The 18,744-nt window shown below is 31.4% G+C and overlaps 1 protein-coding gene across 2 annotated transcripts in view; it reads left to right on the top strand.

Moving 5' to 3' along the window:
• The window catches only part of LOC118183119 (teneurin-a-like), a 1,514,249-nt gene that overhangs the window by 1,171,460 nt on the left and 324,045 nt on the right, over window positions 1–18,744 (top strand). The gene's annotated exons all lie outside the window — the stretch shown is intronic.

Genomic DNA, 18,744 nt, shown 5'->3' with positions numbered 1-18,744 from the left:
GCGCGATAACTCCCAAAGAATGCGGTTACAATAACAACATAACAAATGAGAAAGCTACATGCCAGTAAAAATACATAATAATATTAATATTGCAATGTCTAATAGAGATATATATCGTACTTTTTACTTCCCCGTATCCTAATGCTCTCCCACTGTTAGTGTTGCCCACTGCTACTCCTTAAGTTCAAAGCATTTAATGTTACTCTTTGTCGTCTGCTGCAGTTTGCAAGTCGTCGCCATGGTCAGTGTTTTCATTGTCTTCGTCGCAGTTCAGTCTGTGTTGTCATGTGTAATAATCTTCGAAACTGTCAAGAGAATTAGATATTCCCTTTTTCTCTCGCAATAATTCTACGTGAGTGAATCCATTTTAAAATGTAGCGAATTTCATGTTCGGAACGTTTTGAAGTTGAAAATTACGTCGATAGTTGGAAAAATTGTTAAACCATTGTGCTAAAAGAGAAAATGCGCTAGAAAATACAAAGGTGCTAAAAGAGGAAATACGCGAGTGTATAGTTTGAAGATGTTAAGCAAGTGGCACATTTTGGAATTGAATAAATCTCTATTATTAAAATGATGAATCGTAAAATTAAATTCTTTTATGTTTCAGTTTTCCAAACAGAATAAGTCATTTTTCTCAAATTACTAAGGATTTTTCAGTAGATACTGGGTATGCCAAAGTCTCATTTTTAGGAAAAAGGTTTGCATTTTTCATAAGAATTTCAATTTCCTTCACAAATGAAATGCGACATTAATACTTATACTTTGGTGCTGCAACTTATAAGCATTAAAACTTCATGCAAATAAACTTCCCTTGTAATGGATGAATAGAACAAACTGCGCGAAAATAAATAGCTTTTCAAGAGCGAGACAATAATTTCAATGGCGATATTATCTCCGATATGAAAATTCAAAAACTTAAGAGACGATCGTTTCAGCTGTGATATCTGATTATTATAATGTCCGTTCTTCTTAATGATACGATAAACGTAATTGATGATTTCAGTTTTGTCATGTCTTAGGTTTCTTCTAATAAATATATTGATTATGTAGAGGTAATTTAATTGAGAGCGATCCTTTCCGATAAACAGATTCTTTAGATTTATTACTAGCAGCTTTTATAATCGAATATAGCGTATTCCAAAATTTCTAGTTACTTAAGGTCCCATATACAGCAAGCTACATTAAATTCGGAAATTTCAAGATGCATTAAAACTGATAATTGCACAAAATAAAAATACGCATCGTACTTTGTAATATTCTTGTATGATGCGCATGGTATATATGATACTGAGGGACAAATGAGAGAGAGGAATTTAGTTTAGGTTTATTTTGATAGATATACAAAATTGTAAAGCGATATCTAAATTCGAATTCCATTTAATTTAAAAAATAATTATTTCGTAATTTTCTTCTAATATCAAGAACTGCTCGTAAAATTGGAGGAAAGAATAATTGATGTTGTGACACGTTTTAAGAGAATATCGTGTAAAACCATTCGAGCAGAATTCGATTTTAAATTCGAGGAAACATGTCCAATAAAGGCGAATATTCAATTTCTCATTACCAGATTTATGGAAATAGACTATGTAGCAGACCAAAAACATTGAAGTAGGCCAGCAACACTTTTAGAAGTAGTGCAATATATACGGCTCGAATCAGTTGGGGAATATTATGATTTTGGATGTACACTAAGGAAAGAGGAAATTTTTATTAGCTAGATGTATAATCCATAGGCGCTATACCATATGATAAAAGCAATTACACACCAAACAAGGAATAATTTAATTTTATTAATTATTTTATTTTGTTGGAAAGCAAAAGTGCATAAAAATTTTATTAATTATTTATTTTATTTTGTTGGAAAGCAAAAGTGCATAATTTTGTCTGAGAGTAAAAAGCGATTGCAATAAAAAAGAACAAAATATACGATTCTTTAAATAAAGTGAATCTTAATAAGGATTATGTTTGCCCCTGACCAAAAGCAATGTTGCTGATCTATGGTACATGGAATCAGTGAGGATATTAAAGAGGAACTGCCATATCATAACCTACTCCTGTAGATCAGCAGTTTCTAGCTGCTGAACTGTTCCTAGGGGGGAATAATTGACAAGCAAACCTTGTATCTAGAATGTCTCAAGCAATTTCTATTGACTTCATGTCTGGGAAACATGGTGTTTAATCCATTTGAAGGCTTCCTTTGACAAAATTTAGTCTTCCACCAATCGAGCACAATCCAGATTGCCCTTATCATACATGACTCAATTCCTCCCCGGCTACTGCAGTGTAAGAGATTACAGGATGTCCGAGGATCTGACTATTTAATCGCTAAACTGTCAGTGTTCCATTACTGATAATGTACAAGTTGGTCTGGCCATTAATACATACGTGACACAGGTAACAGAGGACGGGGCATCTGACGTCTACGACACAAGCAGGTGTGTACTTCTCGTCCTCCACTATCCAGCATTATTGACGAATTTAAGAATTTAGTTATATGCATGCGTTCTGAAGGAGAAACAAACACACAAGCAAACAGACAGACGGAAACGCACAGATTTCAGTAATGTAAATTACCTAAGACCATCTTCTAGGATTTGTCTAATGTTTTCAGTTTCAATAAAACGATTTCATAGCCTGAGAATGCCATTTTGTGATATTCTAAAGGCCCTATTATAAATAGTTTAAAAATGGGTTGCGTTTAACCCATTTTTAAACTATTGAGGGCTATAGATTCAGTTAATTTATTTAATCTACAGATTCAGATAATTTATGTAAGCTACAGATTCAGTTAATTCATATAGCTGAGAGTATTCACTGCTACGCATTGAAGATATATCAGTTCTTTCTGGTCTTCTACATAAAGAATGCTGCAAAAGTCTTTTTACTCAGTATTTTTCGAAGACACATACTAAATTTGTGAATTCCGAAGTTTAAAAACGTCATAATTTCCTTTTACAATCTGTTTTCTTTCATTTATGTTAAAAGACTAATATTATATGGCTTCTTTATATCGAGCTATTAACATATATCCTAATTATTTTAAGCAATTTATTTAGTAGTCATAATCCCAATACAGAAGACCATAACATGTAGTTCTACATGCGGTTTAACTTTCATGTTTATGTTCCATTTCGATTAGATAAAGGTATTTGTTGAGAGTAAATTGTAATACCTTTCACGCATTGATCCGTGGGAAAATTGTTTCCTTACTGATTACAGACAGACGGAACAGATGGAACCGTATCACTTCACTCGCTTATTGTCCATTTTACACTGTATTTCCAGATTTATTTCATACGTGATAATTTTTTAAGTGCTACGTTGTCTGTTCTCATGCATTTTCTAGGACGCAGATGAGTATTCGCCCCTAACGGAACTGAACTTTCAAATTTATGTTCACAGTTTTTTACAACAGCTTCAAAGGATGCTTAAATATACCGCCACATTTTCAGTTATTATTTGAAAAACAATACTTGGTACCCAAATCAAAAGTAACTAATAATTAACTTTTAGCGAAATGAACCGAGACCTTAAGGTTGTTGTCCTGTATTTAGAAAACACTCAAATTAGCATTAAATTGAATATTTGGTATGGTACTAAAATTAAATTAGAATATTTAAAATTCAATGCAATAAAAATTTCTTAAACATACTCTAAAGAAAAACTGTTAATACAGGCATTTATTCATCCATAATGAAAGGGTATTCGAATATATTACATATCCGTAACTGCAGCTTGGAAGTGATCCAAAGAAATTCTTGCGTTTGCTGTAATGCATTCCCTGAAAACTTAGATGGATAAATTTATGCGGTAAGGAAAAACAATGATACTTATTTCAAAGTAAAAACGAATATGAATGTACGCTCTCAAAAATCTTCGAACTCTATGAAGGCTTTAGATAAGAAAAGAATTCTCTTCAAGACATTAATCGTATTTTCAAAAATCAAAATTCATATTTCAATATTTTATTCATCAAAACCTTTTTGCTATAAAATATAAAATATACATATCATACAATATTAGCTAAAGGGCAAAATGTTTCTATATTGTTCTTTCAAGTTATCGTAAGGACAAAATATTTCATCTTAATATAAATTTCTCTTAAAACAAAATATTTCAGCTTAATGTTACGTGGTATTTTGTTTTTTTTTTCCAGCTTAATGTTACATAGTATAATACTCATATATTACATAGAAGTTTGCATTTTCATTTGTAACTGATTTAAAATAAAAAAAAAAAATTGCCGAATTAAGTCTGAGTATCTTTCCAAACCAAAGAAATGCTTTTCTAGGTTTTGGAAACATTAATGTGAAATATTAATTAAAAGGTAGTGTCACTTAAGAAATAAAAGTAGACATCAGCATGGCAGAGTGCATTATGCAGAGTTTAGGATCACTGAGTGTCAGTATGATATTAAATCAAGCCCGAGCTAACTATACATGTGCATGTATTCAAATTACAAAATGGGACTACGATACAAATAAAACAATATCATCCGAAGGTAAAAAAAGAACTCAAAATAAAGGGAAATGAAAAAAATGTCTTATTATTTTAACATTTAATCAACAGTGGCGTCCAAATTATACGACTGTCGATTATATTACAAGCTTTCCAGGTTTCGGAATGAGGAATACGGAAACAATGTATATTTTAAAAACTGCAATTTAAAATACTCTCTTTGTTATGCATCGCACAAATTTTGTGGTTAAACCTAAAATAGTTGTAAAGTATCTTGTTTTCTACATGATATTATACTCCATAGTGTCAGAATATTTAGGTAGACAAAGGAGTTGGTTTGTCAGCTTTTCCATCACAAATCCCTGGTCCACATAAGTTCAAAAGTTACCTTACCGTAATTTAATTTTTCAAGGTAAATGTTTCACTTCACAAAAATATTTGACTGCACTTCAACGTGACACACATGTAAGTAAACTCAGCTTTTGTGCTTATCTGAAAAACGGTGTATTGTACTTTTTCCCCTTCGTGCGTAGAAAGATAGCTGAACATTCGATACTAATCTCGGACGTCTTTTAATCATCCTAAGTTCGTGACGTCTGGATGAGAAAATTAAGTCAATTACTCGTCGAATTACAACTGATAACAGGAGTTAAGTTTAATTTTAATTCACGATAACCCACAAATCCTCCTAATTTGCTTAATGCACGTCTCGTGATCTCTAAATTTTGCCGAACCAAATTGCTTAATTGGTTTCCCGAAAGAAGTCCAAGATCTTTTAGAAGTAGAGGAGCTGCTGTGATGTTCAAAGACGCCGCCTTTTCCTCTAGAGGGCGTGGTGGTCCTGTTAGAGCGGTAAAAATTTGGAGGGGCCGTTCAAAAATGAAATAAATGAAGAGAATAGTAGTTGTATACTTGATATACACGTAGTTATGCTGGGGACTTCATACTGCAGTACTTCACTGTTATCCGATGCACTTCCACATTGGGCCTTGTGATGAGAATTTTACATTATGAATTCTCAAAGCGAGAGATTATTTAATTCACAAATATATTCTTAAGAGTTTTCTGCAACTGCTGGTGACTATATTTTCTCCAAACTTCTCTCATTTGAAAAATTAATCTGTGGCTTTCAAATATGTTAATCAAATATATCATCAAACCAATATCTTCGCGAAAATATTTTGGTACATTAATATAAACATTTAGGACTGGAGATATTCTTCACAAAATCAAAATGTTCGATATTTGTTTGAATACCAAAATGGGTGCCTTCGAATTATTTCTTCAGCATTTCCCCTCATATAATAAATATGTTAACAAAAACTTAAAACTGTACATTAAAATAGCTTCCCTTTCCGATTTCATTATGACTATTTCAATTAGCATCAGCTCCTTAGTTGTTGAATTTACATATGCTAGACGTTTACGAAATTCAGAGAATATTATTTTAGTGAATAAGGCAGTGCTATTAAAATTTTGTAAAATTAATTAACAAGAAATAACTATGTAACATTATATGAGCCATTATATATTATTATTATGTCCGTCTAAAAATTTAATTGCGATTGAATGAACTTTTATGTGTGATTGAATGGATTTTATGTTAGTTAAATAGAAAGTTTTAATGTAAGTGGATATCTAATACTCATCAATCATAGTGACATAATTCGAAGATAAATGAAATGACAGTTTTAAAGATTTTAGGTGTGATGCGCCTTACATTAGCTATGAAAATCTAATCAGCTTCCTTTTGAAACGTGTTGTTTATATAACTGAGAAACTTTTATTTTTATTTAGGCATTATTCTTACAGCAAGGATTTCGTTTTTCAATATATTGTCAAATAATAAAATACTTGTTATAAACATTTTAATGTCTATGTACAACGTAATTAAAAGTAAACGTAATTCTTTTCCATAGTTTCTTCAGTTCAAATGTATCTTATCACAACACAACTGGAGACTAAAGCCTACATTCACAAGAACAGAGAGTGATTTTTATACGAATAACAATTTTTAAACTGTTCAGATTGTAAAATATAGAATCCAAATTTACCAAAGTAATCTTAGTCTAAGGAACTACTAAAATGAACAACAATACACATTACTTTGAGAAGTCAAAATTATAAGAACAGTAGCTGAAATTTCAAAACCACATGAAACCAAGCAAACTATTGAAATGAAATATGTGAATTATTGTGGTTATCACATAGGACACTAGAACTGTAACTGATTTTAGGAGAAACTAGTTTTTGATGGATATTTTAAAGGATAAGTGAGAAACCCTGTTTCAGTCGGCTCTTTAAACCACAGGAAATGAAGACCAAAGCGAACTATTAATATATTTTGCTACTTAATCCCATTCGGGCTCTGATCGCCATCTGATAAGCGGCCTTTTTCATACATACTCACTGCGTTCAGTGCAAAAATTATACTCAGCTTAATTCACGCGAAGCTTTTCCATTTCCATAAAGTATGTTGCCAACCTAAATTAATGTCTTCTTATCGACATATGACATCTGCTTATGTCCGACGAAAGCACTACGGATGAAAACAACGCAAGGAGAATATGTCATGGGAGAAAAGGAAGCAAAAAGAAAAAATCACAGTTCTAAGATATGGTGGATGTTTATTTATTTTTTACTATGGTATTTTAATATCGGACATTTTTTGATCTGTTGTATTTTCTAACTTTTCGCCTGTAACACGTATGCCGGCAGTGTCTCTTTAGACACCTGATTCGCTATAACAAAAAGTAATAAAGAATCATTATTGCTGTAAGGAATTTTCTCTCATCTTCACGCGTGCATTTTTAGTCTAATTGGCTACAAGTTCGGTTAGCAATCGGGAGGATCGGAGTTCGAGTCTCGTCTAGAGCATTGCTCATTTCTCATAATCCTTGGCACTAAGCAGCACTAGTTCACTACACTAGTTCTGAATACTACTTTATCGATTTCGAAGGTGATCAGATACTGATTTTAATTATTAGAAGCAAATAACTGCTTCCGGAGAAAAGAGACCTATGCCTGGTTCTCCCGAAATAAACTGAAAGTTTTGAGATCTTGGCCAACCGAAGGTTTGCATAAATTTAAATGTACTAGGTAGTTAAAGTTTAGATTTATCTTTAAGTATAATGGTTACATTTTCGATTAACCTTTTAACTCTTTTAAATCAAGCAGGATCTGGTTTCACATTGTGGTAAGGAAGAAATGCATTTCACAACGATTTATAATTTATTTCCTAAAATATATTCATTTTTTCATATTTTTTACTTTGATCGCAAAATTTAAATTTCTATTGTTGGCATTAGAATTAGGAAACAGACTATCATTTTAGGAATAACATCTGGGTATTTTTAACATTACTGCAGGGACGTATGCGTGATTGTGCACTTGTTTCGTTCAAAAGTATATGATGGGAAGAAAAAGTCTGTTTTCGGAAACCATAAGAAGAGGAAGACTTCGTTCTAGTACTACGTGATAAGTGAATTCAAATCAGGTGATCGAGTAAAGGCCATAAAATTTCCCCATGAATCAATCGTATTGCGAAACTTCAAACTGAATAAATAATATTGAAAATATGAGTGATAAAAATATTGAAAGAATTAAGACCCCGATAGCATGAGCCATCCATGAAATATTTTATTTTCGCGCGTAACTGCATGAAAGCGATTTCCCTGCAACTCACGCATCCAGCCACTTAGAAAACCGCCTGCGACATGTCTTGGGAAAGTGCAGTGCTGACTCCAAGTTTAAACCCTTAGGAATAGGGCGCATTTAACATGCTCCAAGCTGATATATGTATTAACCCTTCCGCGAGCCTTGCTCACATCCTTACAGTTGATGAATAATGGATCGTAGGAGTACGGTAACTAAGTCAAGTGGATAGTGAGCACATATATAGCTGATTTGCATGCTATATGCATGCTATATACGTAGGTGGAAGTGAGTTACTATGATAGGGGTCGTTTGGAAATTGAGATGCTTCTGAATTTTAAGCGACCTTCTCTTGGCAGTTGTGTTTAATTTTCTAAAAGTTCTAATCTTTTCAATTTATAAAGAGAAATATTATTATAAGAATTGAAATTCTAATTAGGCGATTTGAGTGTAGAATTGTTAAGCGTATTAGCATATACTATAGCTCTATAGATTGAAATAGACATTCTTGATTTCATATTTTTTCATTTCGCATTCTTGATTACACGTACTATATATTTTGTGATCTGTAAAATAAATTTTCCCTTAAATTAATAATTGATTAAATTACAATTGATGGCAAACTACTGTAAGGGAAATATAGAACAGAAATTTCTGCAATGGTTATTAGTATTATGATATAAAAAGGTAAATTCATTTAAAGTTTCGTTTTGAATCGTTATTAAATATGGCGTGTATTCTTTATTGACGAAAATTTAACAGTTAGCGCTTGCCACTCACAGATACAGGCGTGTGTTTGTATTATGTGAAAATGTAAACTTTGCTAACGTGTTAGAGTAAAGCACATTGATCTAAAATAAATAACTGCATATTTTATACAAGAGACGTCTGTAATGTATCTTTTTACAGTATTATATTAACGAGATCACTTTAAAATGGTCATGCACGAAGAAAGGAGTGCATTATTTATTACATTTATGACTTTCGGTTTTGAGTCCTTTTCCTTAACTTAAAAATCCTATATTTTCTGAAAAATTATGTTTTTTTTTCATTGAAATATTTAAATATTAGACGTATTTTTAATTTAAGTAATACTTGCTTTAATACCATTTTTGCAAAAGGATAAAATCGATTTCAAAAAAAGTTGTTTTTTCATTCGTCTCAAATCATTATTGATGTTGACTTATTTTCAAGTTATAAATAAATGTAAGTTTGAATTTGGGCAAGAAACAATTTCATTTGAAACAAAGCTATTAATAGTAAATTTTCGCTTCTTCAAATAAATTCTGTAAAAAAATTGACATGCATGTTTCGAAAAAGGAATACATTTAAGTCTAATTGTGTCAAACAATTTGAATTTATATTTCAAAAAAGCGTTACATATAAATCTAAGAAAGTGTTCATCTTTCTTCATTGTGTACCTGTTTACATGCATTTCGAAAATTGTACATTTTACATGAATGAAGGAAATGATAATTTATCTATATACTAATATTTTACGACTGGTATGCAGCGACGGTGCGAATTTACTCTTACTGCAATCCAGGGGCTGTGGCAATACTATAGGAAAGATTTCTAAGATTGAATGGTCAAGTCAATAAATCAGCAAAGGCGCACGGGCTAACGTTTGTTTTTAATCAGCTATTTCCAGTTTATTTTTATTTAATTCAGGTATCTCATGAGGTTTTACTTTCTATCTCCTGGTATGGAAAAGAGAAAGACCTGCTATAGTCACGTGCATTTTGGAACAGGGAACATGAAACAATCATGGATGCCTTCTTTAGGATTCAAGCTCCAGATCTCCTATCGTAAGCCGGACATGTTTCCACTTATACCACGAACCGGTATAGTTGTTAGCGTCGCTGACTGCCGTGCCGAAGGGCCCGGGTTCGAATCCCGGAGAAGGCATAGATGTTTATAAATGTATAATGTCGGTGCGGCATGGCGGCTCTCTAAATATGCGGCGAGTCGAAAGTCCTCTCGCGTGCTTTGGTGGAAGAGGAGAGGAGTGGGAGACCTTCTGACCCGTCCCCTGTGGGCTTGGGTTGACTACGTCAAAAAATTGAGCATAAGCAACAACAATAACAGGCGCATTGTAATGAGGGATCTAGATTCATAAAAAAAAGGCAAAATGGAAAGAGAAGAATAATGATTATGTTATGTTAGCAGCTAAGGGAATGTGCTTCTCATTGTTACATGATTAGAACCACAGCATAGAGGAAGTACGTAAAGAAGGAATAGCAAACTAATAGCAAAACTTGGTACTTTTCTATCATGGTGAATACAAATTATTTTATGCTAATTATGTTGTGTTCGTTTAAAATAAGTTCACTTATTATGAATGAATTTACAGATGAATTAATCATATTAAACAAGATATATCTTTATCTATAATATTTCGACATTTTTCACTTACTTCTTCCATAAAATCTCAACATTTTTGCATCGCCAAGAAATAATGCAAGAATGTCCTATTGATAAGACATTAAGAGATTGTATCATATGAAAAGGATTTTTCAATATGAAAATGATTTTTCATAATTAACCCTAAAGCAATAACGCTATTTGAGGCAATATTAATTTTAACTTCGATAACGATAACTAATAATATTAGATAGATTTTTGTAAAGCTTTCAATGTATGTTTGAGCATGTAAAATATAAATATGTGATGGAAAGTTACTAACAAATTAATTTTTATTGGAACAAGTTGACGCTACACGATTAAATTCTTAATTTTCAATTAAAGCTATACCTCCTTCAAGGCATCTGCATTGTTGTAGACTTTTGCACAATCGGCAGGTCAGAATTAAAAAAAGACTTTTCGATTTTATAAACATTACTGCAATTGTTACCCATTACGTTTTCATTTGCTGCTGCCTGGGAAAATCGCGTTTCTTCACGAAGATTCTTTTTCTTCTTCTCTAAAATTAAGATACGTTTATAGAAATTTTGGGGCGTATTTAGCACTTCTAGTGTTGTACTATTAAGCAAAATTTTATTGTTACGAAATGTACAGACGCGGTAAGATGGCTTCCCCGCAAAGCAGTTTTAGGGTTGCCATAAAATGGTAAGGGATGGCAGCGTTGCCATATTTGTCGACAAAATTGACGATATGCCATGGACAGATGGAGAATCTTCTGGAACGAATTCTTACCGGTTTAGCCCAGAATGTTCTCGAACACAATCCAAAAGCTATGTAAACCCCGCTGGTCCGCAGTCATTTAGTGAGTGTGCCTCGTCCAGCGAGCTGATAGTCAGTCATTGGACGAGTGTCTCGAAGTCTAGCGCCGAGTTGGTCGTCGAGTGCGTCGAAAAGTATCTTAGTGTATCGCGGTTAGTGCACTGACCGAAGAGTCGGGAGCTGTGCTCTGCGTGTAATCGAGTGCATCGCGAGTTGTAGCATGGGGAGTCTCGAGAGTACGTGGAGTTCCAGGAACGACCTAACAGAGTCGGGATCTGCACTCTGGTGCTTTGCAGTGCATGACAGTATGAAGGCTGTGTCGTTGATTGTTCCAGCGTGTTTATAGTAGATCTTCGACAACTGTAAAAGTGTTTTGGAGCTGCCCTGATTAATATTGATAAATAAAGTGTGTTTCGATACTTCATCAAGTGTCGTCGTTATTCACTCCAAATCTACGAACTCTGTACGAACGTGGAGGAAGAAAATAACGAAACAACTAGCGTCAAAAAAAAAAAAAAAAGCAACAGTATTTCTGAAGAATTGCTCCTGTTCAAAATAAAAAATGGCATTTTAAACGTCAAACCAGTTGCAATTTTCCCTTTAGTCATACCTTATTCTCAGGAAAACTTGAAACTTTAGACACAGATTTAAGTAAAGATTAAAAAAAAGTCCCACCCTTTTTTACAGTAAACCTTTTTTCCAGTAATTCTAGTAATAGATTCTAAAAGCTAAAATTTTCATTTTTGTATTTTATGCCTGTGAATTATTAATTTAATTTTAGTTTGAAGTCCCCGTGCTAGCAGTTTTGTGTGCATCGTTCAGTATTTTCTTAATAGCAACCTGGACATTTCATCAACGTTAGATGCATTTTTAAAGTTAACGTAGAGATTTTGTCCTCATTAATGTGTGATAAAATGCAGTCACACATAAACTGCATCAATCAAACGAAGCAAAGAGATTTTCAAATACCGCGATTAGCCTTAAGACTAGTTACGAGTCATATAACAGGGGTTCTCAACCGGTGGTACGCAAGAGAAAAATAGGTGGTACGCAAGGAAGCGAAATATTTTTAACTATTAAATTTAAAAATTAAAACCCCAACATCCTGATTGAATTTTTTCTCTAACACTCGTAAATTTATGCGATCTGAGCTTTGTTCAAGAGTGGTTTTGGTAATAGCACTTTATAGTGGTGGTACTAAAAGTTTTCAATTTTTGTTCAGATTGTACGCTTTAGTCAAAAGGTTGAGAACCGCTGATGTATAAGCAGCCGGGATTCGATTCCAGGTCGAACTACCAAGATTCAGTAAGTTTACCACTCTGTCACCTTTATGAATTCCAAGTAGGATTTTCTAATATGAGGAAGAATAACTGGCTGAATGAAATTCAGAAAAAATGTGTTACTTTTAAGAAAAAATAATGTGATTTTTAATCAGGTCTTCATGAATTTGTTGCGTTAATATTTCGCTATTATAAATTTTTAGTTGCATTAATATTAAAACGTTTTAACTCATATAATTATCACTAATTATTTTACATATTTATAAGTATTTAAATGAAAATACTAAGTAAACTCATGTAAGATTCCGATGTCACGTTAGATAGCATTATTCATACCGGTTAATTTATTCGCATGCTTGTCGTGTAATAAAACTGTTTTGTAAATGCCTCTAAACATCCGTCAATAGAACAGATCAACGAAAGCATTAAATGTTTCTTCCGATGTTTAATGATATTTACGAAACATTTATAGTAAAATTCCATGATTGAAATTTCTGTTTCGAAATCAGTGTTAAGTTAGTTTTCTCTAAACAGAATATTTTGTCACAGCTTAAACAGCAGAGTTTTCCATATTTCTTCGTGAATATTATAATTTATTAGATATCTCTTTCATAACGTAATAATTATAATCCTTTTTATTTCCGGGTTGAAGAAGAAATTGAAACGAAGATTATGAATTATTGTTTGTGAACTAATCTCTTATCTTCTTCATAGATTATAAATTAGCTAACATAAATAATATTTTTAATGGAACATGATCATCAATTTTTTAGAATAGTACCAAACTGCATTTCTTAGAGTTTTAAATACAGAACATTGTAAACGATGCTTCTTTAATCCCTTGAAAAATGTATACTTTTTTTTCATACAATCTCTCATTTCTTGTTTACTTAAGCTACCTATATAACATCACTGCTTCACGTTTTACGAATATTATAATATTTATTAATATTTATACGCATGAAGTTTCTAAAATATTTAATTATTTTTGTTTATTTTGTCGTATTAGCTTTAATTTAATTGTGGTAAAAATTTAGCTTAAATTATTATGTAAAATATTGGCATTAATTTTAAGGTAGCCTCACATATACTATACGTTACACATAGTCTTCAGGTTTTTAAAACTGCATTTTAACCATTAAATTAAAAGAGAAGAGAAAGTACGGAATGAGATATATAATTTGAATACGTTTTACGGAGCAGATAATTTATTAATCTAAATATTATTAGATAAGGATAAATAAAATATTTTTTGTGTAAATTACTGTTAGTAAATATGCCTTAATAACTTAATATACTTTCAGGTACTAGGCTGTATATGTAAAGTATATGTTTAAAAAAGTTTTCTTTAAGAGAAAAAAAGACTTCTTATATAGAAGATTGAAGTCACGGACTGTGAATAATATTTTCAAGTATAGATTTCACTTTAAAACTTAACGCAAATACGAAATAATTGCTACCTACATATGGTAATAGTTTTTAAAGTTCTCATTCAAATTTTTCCTTTTATTCTTTAGGTTGGTAAGTATGCAAAACGAATGCGAATTAAATGTGCATGTGAATTTTCTGCTTATAAACAAATTAAATAGATTTTATACGAGAGAAAATTATAACACGCACTAATATAAACATAACCTCTTTATTATAATGAATAAATTTACATTTCTGTCAGATAAAAGTCGTGTTTAACCAATTATCCAGCATTTTTTTAAAGGAAATAAAATTATGATTCAAATTTATTGTATGTTAGCAATAATTTAATTTATTAAATTATCAAGAATAAAAATAGCTGCTTACTTTGATTAAACAAATATTTATTTTACAAATATTTATTAAAACAAACAAAATTATAAAAATTGATACCATTCCTGGTAGTGATCTCTTGTAATAAGACTATCTAAATAGTAATCTCATTCATATTCAGTGTTTATCTGAGTAGTTTCTCATTCATAGTTGTTAAGTTATCCATTCTCATCTTTAAATCCTTATCGCAGATGCATATAATTTCCCTAGAATAAAATGACAGTTTTAAAACTGAACTAATATTGTTGCAAATATTATCTGATAGGACATAAGAGCACTTTTTGGTTGTTTTTATAAGAAAATGTGATAGCAACGGCCTTAGATCAGTGCATCACCCCTTAAAATGTCCGCTAGTATCATTTTAACACTTCGATGTCGGTCTCAGATGTGAAATTTTATCTCTCTCTCCGTGAGCCACTCTAAGAATATTGCAAAAATGCATGCAATATTCATGAATTTTACAGTATTCGTCAGCTACACCGTAAGTAGAAGTACGCGTGCAGCCTACGAAACGTCCAATGAATCTCGAACGTCTGAAAAATTTATATCTGTAGAAGCACGTTGTTGAATATTCACCTCTCTCTGTTTAATATAATAATATAGCAAAAAATTTTTTTAAGAAAATGAAAATACATACTGTTTTATTCTGAAATAAGATCTCTGCATAAAAGTACAGAGAATCCGTTGATTTGAATTTTATAAGTTATTGACAGAAATATTCTAACTTTATAAATAGTTAACAGTAAATTGGATCAATTCCCTTTCCATTAAATACAAAAAGGAGCTCTGTTAAATGCAATAAGCTAATTCTGGATCGTATGTTTTTATTTTGGATTGAATGCTTTTCCCTATTATTTTAAACTTCTTGTTTAATTTAATGCAGTATAATAACTGCGATGTGTATATATATTATACCTGAAAGTAAGTAAATAGGCGAAAATGGACTTAAAAGTCAAATCTGCGTCATCGCTGCTAAGATTAAAAATATAATTTTTAATTATTAATATGAATTTTGATTATTTCCTAGGAAACGAAATGTTTTTAATTATTTGCGTTTTATTAATTAAATTTAGTACATTTGCCGAATTTTGCCAAAGTTTAACAGACAGCAAGTCTAAAGCATTTCTTAAGATTTAACTTTTAAAAAAATCTCCCACTACATAAGTATTTGCACCCGGTTTTCTAATAGAATTAAAATGTATATTAATAATTAATATATATTGTATATTCCATATGGCAATGGTTTGTAATAAATATTACCTCGACTATCAAGTACTTTTGTGCATCGTAATTTTTTAAGTTAGCTTTAGCAGCTATTCAACGTATGGCTTGCGTGACAACAAAGATTTTCAGAGCAATGCACAGAGGCTTGGAGGAGACTAAAAGAGTATAACAAAATATTAATTAAGTATTAAAAATAAAGTTTTAGGCAAATATTTGAACTAATACATCTTTTAAAAACGTATCAAAGTTCGAATGTTCTTTCGACAAATACGAAATCGCTGTACAGGTTGTCTTCGTAAGGGAAGAGACGTTTTCGCAAATAATCGCCTAAGAGAATAAGAAATTAGACATGAAGAAAACTACGCTAAACACACTTGTAAACAACAGGTTCACTGCTCAGAGCTTATCTGGATTACCGGAGCTTATCTGCTCGGTTGATCTTGCGCCTTTTGTGATATAGTGTTTCTACTTTTATCCTATATTTGAATTATAATATAATCTGGTGTCATCAAGGAAAGATTTAATGCAGGTCTTTTTTTTAATCAAAAAGAATGTTTTCTTTCTATTTACATTGACGGAGTTTTCAATATATGCTTACTGTAAAATTTAAATTACAATAGGTTGTTATAATTTTCCTTTTATAGCGGATTGCTTTATAGTAAACCGAATTTTATGCGTTAAGCAAAAATAATGAACGAATAACAACGATGCAGAAAGAAAATGCTTCGAACCCAGTTAACAGTTTCTAGTATTTTATTTCCTATAATTGACTCCGTTTGTCAAACCATTTATTTTAAGCAAGATATTTGAAAACAAATATAAGCATAAATTTAAACGCAAGACTTTAGAAACAGAACTAAAACGAAATATTGTTTGATAATTCGAACACATTGTTCACCATAGGTTAGTCTGTGTTATGAAGACAAATGAATTGAAAATCCATTTATTAGCTGAAATTACTTTCATTACAGGTATTTCGAAATGAGATGATAGTATTATCTAACAGATGTGAAACACCTCGTTATTATTTCTGTCATAAATATTGGTTATTAGCCATCTATACGCTGAATATTCATGTTCTCATAGAGAAATGTTTTATCTTAAGATATTCGTGAAAAATATTCGTTAAATATGAGAAATTGAAAATTATTTATACATAAACTAATTCGCTTGAAGTTTCTAAACATTTAGTATTTGTATATGCGGGTATTATTTTTTCCTTTCTTACATGAGAGGTCCTCTTATATTTATTTGAATACCGCTAGTTAGACAGACGGAAAAAAACGTAATTTTAACATTCCAATAAATTCTAATTGGATTACTTATCATTACCACCGCGTCTTGATTTATAAAGTTCGTCCCAACTATCAGATTTTTGTTTATTTTCATTTAGATACTTTATTCACTATTTTGTTTTGTTTTGTTATATATCTAAAGTTTTCGAATTAGATAATTCAAAACAATCTTGAAACTAAGACTAGTTTTCTCTTTCTGTATGGGTAAAATTAAGTATCCATTTCTGAACTGAATTAATTATTCATTCATTAGAAATTGTTGCTAGACTATCCACTAGAAAGTTTAAAATTTTCGAATTTCATAGGCAATACAGAACCTATATATTCTGTAAAATCATTAAAATTTAAAAGGATTAAATTTTTAAGTTTTCCTTGCATTCCATCTTTGCTTCTTTAAGTCGGCGCTTGATCAAGAACTAAACTACCTAAAAGCAGCTGCTATAGACAGGCTTTTCACTTAATATTATTGACCAAACGGTTAAAAAATTCTAATCTCGTAACATCAAGTCGCACTCTCTCGTTTTAGGAGATTATAAGAATTCAGTTGTCATTCTGTTCTTTCCATCGATTAAAAATTGCACGCGTTTTACAGAAATTGAATTTTCGGGTTTTTTTTTTCTGTCAATAAAATTCCCATATCGGTACTTAAAGATCCCATTACGGATTTAACTCCTGGTGTGTATACAGAATTTCTTGCCAATGTGCATTAAGTAGCATACGCGAAATTAAGAGAGCCTTAAAATTTCTCACTAAGTAACAAGAGGCGTATGTTAGGGGAAAAGGAACACAAATCCTCCCTGTTGGTCAAAAAGAAATTTTATTTTCCTTTAGAGCCAAAAATTATTCAAAAAGCGTTTTTCTTTTGCGAATTAAATTTTCTAGGGGTGTTTCACATCAATACAAATTTTTCAGTTCCCGTTAACGATTCCAGTTCCACTCCTTCTTTACTCTCAGTTTTTAAGGAAATTATTTCGCAGTTCCTTTCATGTTTCATTAATAAATGGCGCAAGTAGCTTATCTTCCTTCTTCTCATTGTTATCGCGTGTGCTCAGGATTCCCTTTCGTCATCTACACTTCTGCTGCTGAAGAAGAAAGTTCTATATTTAAAACTTCGAAATCAATCAATGTTTTAATATTACGCTGATTCGCTTTCCCTTTGTAAGTCAGTAATCTTTATTCGTCGAACGTTTAACTCAAATAACTTAGAACCGCTATTTTATTTTGCTGTGCTATTGCTTATTCAAATGAAAACTGAAATGCAGAAAATTAGTATGCAGAAAGTGCATTTACGAAAGAAAACAATAGCTTTGTCTTTCCTTAGGATAAAATCCCTTATAAAGTGAAATAGGTAAACACATAATGGAATAAGTTTCCATACTACTAGTACTTTCATTACAGGTATTTCGAAATGAGATGATAGTATTATCTAACAGATGTGAAACACCTCGTTATTATTTCTGTCATAAATATTGGTTATTAGCCATCTATACGCTGAATATTCATGTTCTCATAGAGAAATGTTTTATCTTAAGATATTCGTGAAAAATATTCGTTAAATATGAGAAATTGAAAATTATTTATACATAAACTAATTCGCTTGAAGTTTCTAAACATTTAGTATTTGTATATGCGGATATTATTTTTTCCTTTCTTACATGAGAGGTCCTCTTATATTTATTTGAATACCGCTAGTTAGACAGACGGAAAAAAACGTAATTTTAACATTCCAATAAATTCTAATTGGATTACTTATCATTACCACCGCGTCTTGATTTATAAAGTTCGTCCCAACTATCAGATTTTTGTTTATTTTCATTTAGATACTTTATTCACTATTTTGTTTTGTT

Source organism: Stegodyphus dumicola, chromosome 7 (assembly GCF_044657685.1).
Source record: "Stegodyphus dumicola isolate Sdum_Otavi_A_Nest chromosome 7, ASM4465768v1".
NCBI classification, from domain to species: domain Eukaryota; kingdom Metazoa; phylum Arthropoda; class Arachnida; order Araneae; family Eresidae; genus Stegodyphus; species Stegodyphus dumicola.
Note: the sequence above shows the minus strand (reverse complement) of the source record. Positions and strands in the feature narration are given on the sequence as shown.